The sequence below is a fragment of the Lathamus discolor genome, chromosome 7 (genome assembly GCF_037157495.1).
Source record: "Lathamus discolor isolate bLatDis1 chromosome 7, bLatDis1.hap1, whole genome shotgun sequence".
In the NCBI taxonomy this organism is placed as follows: Eukaryota; Metazoa; Chordata; class Aves; order Psittaciformes; family Psittacidae; genus Lathamus; species Lathamus discolor.
In genome coordinates this window covers 22,052,304-22,061,022 of record NC_088890.1, presented here as the reverse complement: position 1 = coordinate 22,061,022, position 8,719 = coordinate 22,052,304, and the positions used below count along the sequence as shown (strand labels likewise).

The 8,719-nt window shown below is 47.2% G+C and overlaps 1 long non-coding RNA gene across 2 annotated transcripts; it reads right to left on the bottom strand.

Moving 5' to 3' along the window:
• Window positions 1-952: 952 nt before the first annotated feature.
• Window positions 953-8,719, bottom strand: LOC136018208 (uncharacterized). 2 transcript variants are annotated; one of them, XR_010614296.1, is made up of 3 exons: window positions 8,473-8,719; window positions 7,897-8,092; window positions 953-2,696 (listed from the first exon to the last, which is right to left on the bottom strand). It is a non-coding gene; the product is annotated as an uncharacterized LOC136018208 (long non-coding RNA). The 2 variants fall into 2 exon arrangements; XR_010614295.1 differs by lacking the exon at window positions 953-2,696 and adding an exon at window positions 5,354-6,560.

Sequence of the window (8,719 nt, the reverse complement as noted above, 5' to 3'; positions counted from 1 at the left end):
TTAACCTAACCTGTTCCTCTTCTGATGAGACTTGTGTCTTCCATCAGTGAAGGAAAAACTGAGCATTCTTGTTCTTTGAGTACACCACATTTCTCTGCATGGTGATAAAGATGTGGTCACTGTGCCAGTTGCTCCATCTGCAAGTGGACATTACCCAGTGCAGCCCTAATACTGTTCTTCCGACAGCTTTGGTAGGACCTAAAGATCAGTATCTATCATTGACCATCCTTTCACTGCCTGTCTAAATAAGGAACACATTGCATTTGCCACCATCTTCTGTCATCACTTATCATGGTGTAGCCCATTATAACCCTCAGACATCCTCTCCTCAGCACTGAGGAGCTTCAGGATTTGGCCCACTTAATAATAAAGATAAATTCTACCTGAAGCCTATCTTAGTAACTCACATGGGTTTCTTGTTTTGTGATTTGGTTTTATTGGCTTCTAGTTAAGGCTCAGATAATTAAGTAGATTTGTATTTGTATTGTTTTAGTTACTCATGCCTGCTGCTTTAAACCTAATAACAATGACGTTACTCAAGTACTTACGATATCCATAACCTAAATTAAGAGCCAGTACAAATGACTGTTTATTTTGACTTTATGGATAAACATTCCGCAGTAAAACCAACGAGGACAGCAAAGAAACCCTTATTCCCACATCCTCTGCCAAACATGAGGACATACAGCATGCCTTAAAGGTGGGTAAATGCAGACATCAATATCAAGTATGGGAAAGTAAGTTAGAAAGTCAAATCCTGCTTGTGTAATTTTGGACATGAAAGTATTGGGACATGAGCAAGACAAATTTGAGGGGAGAGATAACATCTTTATTGCACATAAGGATAAACTGGTAGAAAGAAGAAGGTATTCAGGCTCAAAATGTTTTTGCAGATTGCATGCTCTAAAGCTTCTCTGTTTTTTCCAAGTATACCATTATATCTCATGAACAGTATTATCTCTCCCTGCAGACTTTGTAGTGCTTTAAATGTCAGCTCCTCCTGAAGATCTATGCTTTGCACCTTCCATCTGTTCCCAGAGCTGGAGCTGCTGTCCATCACTCATTCTCACCCCTCCCACAGCAACATGGGAAAAGGTACACTTGTAGATAGGCGTTTCCAAATAAATTATGGCTTTTAGATGAGAATTGACCTCCTTTCCACACCTAAAACTAGTGGCAGAGATCACAGAGCATGGATATTATATGCTTGCCATATGAAAGTCTATTAATAGGACCCAGCTCTCAAAGTAAGCATAAGAAAAAGTTACAAGTTGTTTCAGTGCAATGTGTCTACAGTAAAATCAGTCTAAAATCCTCAAGAAAAAATCTTTTACAGAAAAAAAGAAGAGTTAAGAGGCAAAGAGTTGGTGGGTGCAGCAATATCCATTTCAGTTCTTTCCAAAACAAATATCAAAGCGAACAGGAAATACGCTAAACTAATATTTTAGATGCTTGGGTAGCATTTGTTTTTATTAGAGGGGAAAAAACCTATCTTTCATGTTCATGCAATGTCTGTTAAGGGACAGTGTGTTTCCCACTGTGAGGAGGAGAGCCAGGTAAAGGGGGTTTGACTGATTTGCCCGGTCACATCAAGTCTGTAGCAGCACAGAGAATTCAACTTTGGTCTCTCCCCAAAGGAGGTGCCGACACTACAGCTCGTCTCTACCCTTTGGACAGAGCATCCCTACGAAGGGCCACAGCCAGACCAGCTCTTGGGCAAAGTCCCCCCGTGTTTTCACAGAGGGCAGAAGGGAGGAGAGGCTAATGAGTTTGAGTTTTACACTCAAACGATTTTGCATCATTCTGCATGCAATACTGTGTGGGTAGGGTGGCTGTAGAGTGAGGACAGGTTTGATTTATATCCACTGAAATCCACTTACACACTGCTAAGGTGGTGCATGATGGCCTCATCATCAATGGAAATGAGACCCAAGAACTCAGTTGCCGTGGTCTGGGCTGGCCTCCATCTCAGCAGCATAGGGGCTGTACAGCCATCCGGTCTTAAGGAAGGGCACAAGGTCACAGACAAATGCAGCAGCGCTGCATCCCCATGAGAGATCCCAGCCCTTCTGCCAGGCACAGATGGAAAGATGCAGTCTCCTGGCCATGGCTGCTACCTGGGGCAGCCCAGCTCTTGTCAGCCACTCATGCTGTGTGCTCACATTCCCAATGCCAGCCACGCTTGCGGATTCAGGAGCACCAGCAAGAAACCCACCCACTCCTCTGGCTCCTTTCTTCCACATTGAGTCAGTCTGTTATAAACCGCTGAAGCCAGCTAGCTCCCCATCAAAGCTCTGCAGTCATGTAGTCAGAAATATTCCTCCCTTCTGTTCCTGCCAGCTTTCAGCAAGGGGGAGTTCTGCTTTGCTCCACTTTTTCAGCCAGCCACATGCCATACTGTGATGACTTCATGCGAGTCTAGAGACTAATCTTCCCAAGAACCCAGAACTAAACTCCATCCACTGAAGCATGGTAAACCTCAGCACTTATGGTCTGAGGGATGAAATTCCTGGCAGGGATGTTTTAAAATGGTGTTTTCCAACTCTTGACAGTGGAAAGCCTCCAGGAGCGTGTCTGTCCCAGCGTTTGGTCTCCAATGTGTACACCATCATGCAAGGAGCTGGAGCTCACTGCGTAGAGAAGAGCTCATGCCTTCTGTCCATGGCTTTATGGATGTGCATTTCTTCTGTCTGTATCTGAGAAAACGTGGGCATGACAAAACGGATGGGAATGCCTGGAGGTGCTAATTATGAACCAGTTTTAAACATTTATCAAGTCTGCTGATCATTACCTGGCAGCATGGCTGGGATGACTGCAACTACTTCAGTCATTGCTTTAACCAATTGCACTTAAAGGACATTCTGATTTTTTTCCATGGGTGACCTGCTTTTTGTTTTCCTTTTTATGTGGTTTTTCCATTTACTCCTTTATGATGCTCCTCTCTGACCAAATGTACTGCAACACCGCAAAGAACACAGCAGCCAACTGTAAGTGTGAGACAGGACAGGGACAGAGGACTACAGTAATCTCAAACCGAAGTCATCAAATCTAACTTCCTCCATACTCAAAGAAAAACATTATGCCGCCTTGAATCATTAAGACTATTTTAACATCTTCTCCTTTTCCCATAAGTATATATTAATGCTTTTCCCCTTTTGTTCTGAGGTGCGTGATCGCTCATTGTTTCTAACGTGGCCCTTCAGTACAAATATGAAGGATGGCAGTAATTTCCTCAGGAAGCTCATAAAAATACTCTTTTAGTCTATTCTAGAACAAAAGAAAGAGCAGATCAGAACATCTCTCACATTTCTGGGAGTCTTTAAATGTATTATGGACCTTGAGATGGTTAAATGGCACTCAAGTGAACAGGGAAGCTTCTACCAAAAAAAGCCTTGTTTGAGATAAAAAGTTCTCTTTCACCTCAGCATCAAATTAAGATGTGAGGACGATCAAAGATGTCAGCAGCCCTGTGAAGCTGGTGTTTATGAGGTGACAAGGGAGAAGCCTGCCCTGCACATAGGCTCCCATCTTGCGCTGCTGCCCTGACACCCCAGCCCAGACTTCCTCTGGGAGCTGCAGCCCCCAGTGACTGCGCTGAGCTGCTGGCCTCTTCCCACCCAGCCTGGGATATTCTTGGCAACAGGGATAAGGGCACTTATTCCAAATAAGGAGAAATCTAGGAACTGGTTTGTCTCGGCGATATGAGCCAAGCAAATCCGCCAAAACTGATGGGGCGGTCACAGAAGGCAGGAAAAAACACCAACAGAAAGCCCAAATCAAGCAAGAATGAACTTGTGACTGTCTGTCTAGGCAGTACCAGCATAATCTCATTAGAGAGCCATGATGAAACACACTGACAGCAAGCATAACTGATTCGGTGAAAGACCTTGAGATGTTTATGCTAATACGAGGCTTTGGTTTCACATTCCATACCAGCTTTTCACACAACAACAGTGCCAGGAAACAGGGAGGAAGGATCTTAAATTTTACCATCAGAAAAACAAACCCAAGCACCAAACCCCAGCCCCTGCTCCCCTGCACGCAGGACAGGTTAAAAAGCATCTCTTTTAAGTGGAAACAAATGCTTGAGCTCAGCTGTGGGATGAGGCTGCGTTAGAGCTATGCACTGCTTCGGATCACCGTGTTGCCAAAACCTCCGTTTAGAGTTTGCAGAAACAACGTGGTCCTTATTCTATACCACAGAGGAACTGCCCCGCTGCCTTCACAGTTACTACACACGTATTCACCAGCAAGGCATCCGTGTGCAGGCAACGAATAATTTAGCACTCTGAAAACAGCCCCCCCCAAAAGCCCTAGTCCTGGTTCTACTCCAACCATGCACTATTTATTCTGTCTGCCCCCATTCTACTTCCTCCACTTTGATTAACTAATGGCCAAGAAAAGCAATTAGCAGCATAAGAAAAATATATCTTTGGTATCTCGGAATGGCTGTGAATACATTACTTTCTATGAGAACAGAGGACGTATTTCTTCAGTGGCTCAGATGAGAAACAAAAGGGAAAAAAGGTAGGAAGAGGTAGGGGAGAAACCATTATTAACTGATCAGATCAGTGTTGAAAGAAAATGAGCCTGCCTGCAAATCTCTACATTATTGATTCTGAAGGGGAAGCTGCAGTATACAATGGAGATAATGAAACACCTTGATCTGCATTTGAAACTGGCTAGAGCTGCCTGGGCAGGGGTATCCAGTGATCTGCAGCAGCACCCAGTCCTGGTAAATGGGCAGAGGAACAGATCACTGCCAAGTGGCAGCTTATGAAACAGCTGTCATGATGCTCCTGCTCACCACGCGGGCCCCACTCCAGTGCTCTGGGCAGCCAGTTGCAGCACAAACCTGGGCCAAGAAAGCCAGAATAGTACCAAGGAGGCCCCAGAATGACCTGACCATGGGTCAGGTTGTGGGTCAGAGTAGCCACTGCCCAGGCTGGTTCTGGTGCTGGCTACCAGTGACACTTACAGACACAAGCTGTAAACTCCAACACCCTCCCAGGAAAACATACATGAAGAACATGTGGGAACAAATATTCAACATCAAACTCTACTTTTGATTTCGTCTTCTAAAACCCTCTGAGAAAGAATGAAACGTAATGCCTAAAAAAGGAGGGAACCCACCAAAACCAGTGGCATTTGGGAACACATGAATCATCTTTTATTAGTGGCTTCCTAGGGAGCTCATTCAGCAGCTCCCCAGGACGTCCCCAGAGGCACGGAGCAGCTGCTGGCCCAACCCGTAGCACTGCACTGTGCGAAGCCACAGTGTAATGTAAAACAATACCGCCCTTCAGCTCCTGGCTGGGCAGTGGTGGTGCCAGCAGATGGTGCCCTGCCCGCGCCGGGGTGGCCTCGAAGGCATCAGTGAGAAAGGGCTGATGGCTTTTTGTATGTTTCTGGTTTTGACCTCTGCCCCTTTCAAAAGGAAGGGATGTGATGAAGCGGAAACCTCCTGGCAACGGGGCAAAAGCACTACAGCTTACAGAAGGCAGCCATGGAAGAGGAGAGGCTACAAGTGGAATTCGAAAAAGGAAGAGATAATGACTGTTAAAGGTATCGATGTTACCGAACACTCTGTGAAGTTCAGGGGTCTCTAAGGATGAGAAGGCTGTGAAATGGGGCTGATGGGAGCTTTGCAGTCCTAAGCAGGTAAAAACTACACCAAAAAAGCAGCTCTGCACCACGTGCCAAAGGGCTTGGACTCTACCCCAGTCAGGAAGAGATTACCCAAACAATGTGCTCACAGCAGCGACAGGGATATCCACCTCCTCCTCCGGACCGATCCAGCTCACCAAACACACAAACCAACTCCCCGGTTCCCCACCCACTGCGTCTGTGCAGGGTGTGAGGTGGATGGAGGGATGGGGGAAGCCCCACAGTGGCCAGTCTGGCATCTCCATTCCTATCTGTTACCTCCTCAAGGTCCTTCCTAACCGGGGCCCGGCCTTCAACTTCCTCTGACCACTGGATTTACAAGCTGAAAGATACGCTTTTGCACCATAGTATAGGTACCTATGTGGAGTAATTGTATTCTTAAATAGCCTTCAGCACTAGAGATGAGTCTTCCAGCTGTGACTCAGGCAACATTGCAAACATCTGTCATGTGTCTTTGTTCTTCTCCCCAGGGGAGAATTAAGTCATGATTAAAGCTGTGTCTTCACCTAAACCATTCACTTCGATGGAGCTCTGCGTCCGCAGCTGCTGGGAAACGGCAGAAAATTCCTCCCTGAGACAACTCAGTGTTTTTCTGAGGAAGTCGCTGTTTTCAAGGTCGCTGAGGTTGGGTTTTGTTGGTTGGCTGCTCTGGGATGGGGTTTGTGGCAGTTAGGAGAAGATGCCCCGTGGCCCACAACAACTCTGCTTTTGTGACAGCTGGGACCACCCTCAGCCTCACCAGCCACTGGTTACCATCTCTGGCGTCTGCCATGGGAGATCCTCAGGCGACAGGGAATAGGCAGTAGGATTTATTCCAGCCTCTAATGCAGTAGATACCCAACCACAGATACTCTCCCAGGGTGAAGCAGAGAGTTTCTTTTATAACTCTTATCCTGCATGCAAGCACATGTAGAGGCTGTAACCACGCGCATCACAACTGCTTTGCACTTGGTTATCTGTTTGGACAGAGCCCAGAACTGACTCCAGCACTTCCAGATCCCAAATCCCAGTGGAGTACTCAAACCTTCCCAGTTAATGGGATTACTTGCATCAGTAATCGCTACCTTTGTGTCAATGGGGAGTGCAGACTCTTGCCTACATGAATTGCGGTGTAACATGCGGTACAGAGTCTGTCTCCACCCTCCCGTTCCCTCAAGGTGCTTATGTCCCATTTTGGATGCATTTTCCTTAAACTGGAAACTGGTTTTACTAAGATGCTTCATGGTTACTTCCTAGAAACAGTGGCACTGAGGAGAGTGCTCTGTGCAGTTGGCTATTATTCCAAAATAAAATTAGATTTAAATCCTTCCCACCACCACTACTTCTCCTCCTCCTCCACAAAGAGAGCATTCATCACTTTTCTGCTGGGTCTACTGAGTCAATAGAATGGGGTCCATAGGGTCTATTGATTCTACTGAGTCAAATATTTGACTCCTTTGGGTGGCCCTTTCCATAACCAGCGTTTCTCTTCAGAAACTTCATATTTCTCTGTGAGATTTGATTTATTGCTTTAGTTATAGACTACTAACAATGAAATAAATACCCGTGAGCCCTGGAGATAACTCATTTCATCTGCAGCCTCATACGCTGTGTGTTGATTAACCTGGCCCTGGGTCACTTGTGAGCACAATGTGCCTCACCCAAGGCCAATTCTTTCCCTGGAGTGAAGCCTTCCCATCGCACTGGTCCTGGTCTGACAGACCGGATTCTCTTGTTCGCTGCAGCAGCTTCCCAAGACCTGTACGACCCGTTCAGCTCTGCCAGCTCACCACCCCCACTGAACCACCCCATGCGCTGAGCAGCTAAACCCTGCTGTGAATTCCTGCAGTCAGAACAGCTCTCGGCTGCCACACAGAAGACGTGGCAATGTACAAAGGATCTCGTCTTTGCCTCTCTCCACAGGACCCCACAGCAGCACCCTCTGCCTCTCCAACCCTAGCTAATGAAGCAAAACCCACTGCAGACGTTGTGATGTTTAACCCCACCATAAAGGGAATCTCAGCTCACCAGAAGCCGATGCCATCGTCTACCCTGAAGAAGCTCCTGGGCCAAGCAAGCCCTTGCTGGGGCCGCAGCTGGAGAGCCCCCCCCATTGCTCCAGCACTCCCAGCTGCACTGGGACGAGCCCACGGAGCAGCCTCAGGACGAGGGGTGACACTCCTTGTCAACTCCTCCAGCAGCATGTGCCAGGGGACACCAGGCAGGAGCCCTTGGAGGGTGGAAGCTTACCTAAAGGTCTCCAAAGCTCTGGAATATCCCTACACATCGACTGCTGTTTGTAGAGAGCGTGCAAGATAAAGGATTCTGGTGTAGAAGACAAAAGTCCCAAGTGTGTGACTTCAGTTTCACCGCACTGGAACTGGATATAATTCAATCCTGGCTTCCAACAGCCTCTTCACAATGAATGTCTCTGTGATGCAGAAAACTCTGAAAGTGTGAAGAGCCTTTTGTTTAACCTCAAAAATCTATTTTTATTCTAGAGTCATAATTCTCCCTGGCTGGGAGTTTCTCTTCCTCCTCACATGGATGAAAGCAATGGAAAGATGAAGGGGGAAATGAAGAACAAGTGGGGAAGAGCAGCCAGGAGCTCTCATATGAGCTGTAGAGGATAAAGAGGGAGACAAAGAGCCAAAGAACATGGAACAGATTCCTTACATCCTGCAAACCAGATGAATGCAAATCCCCTGCAAAGGCCTGATGGGAAGCACAGGCCTTACCCACCCCCAAAAGGACCCCAGTTTTAATCACACACTCAGGACTTCATCCCAGGGCCCCACAAAATCCCAAATGCAGCACGAAACCCACCTGCGACAGCACCAGGGCACTGAAGAGCCTTACTTCAGTCCTGTTTAGTTTCACTGCTCCTCTCCTTTGCTTTTCAGCTTGTGCAGGCAGCTCCCAGTGCTGCTGCCTCAGGCTGGGCTGTAAGAGCAGTGCGCTGCAGGGCACAGCAGCCCCAAGGCCGGGTGAGTGTATCACCACCAGCAGAGCCTGCAGGGAGAGAGAGAGGAGCAACGGCTCCTCAAGCTCAAAACAAAACTGAGCCCTGCCA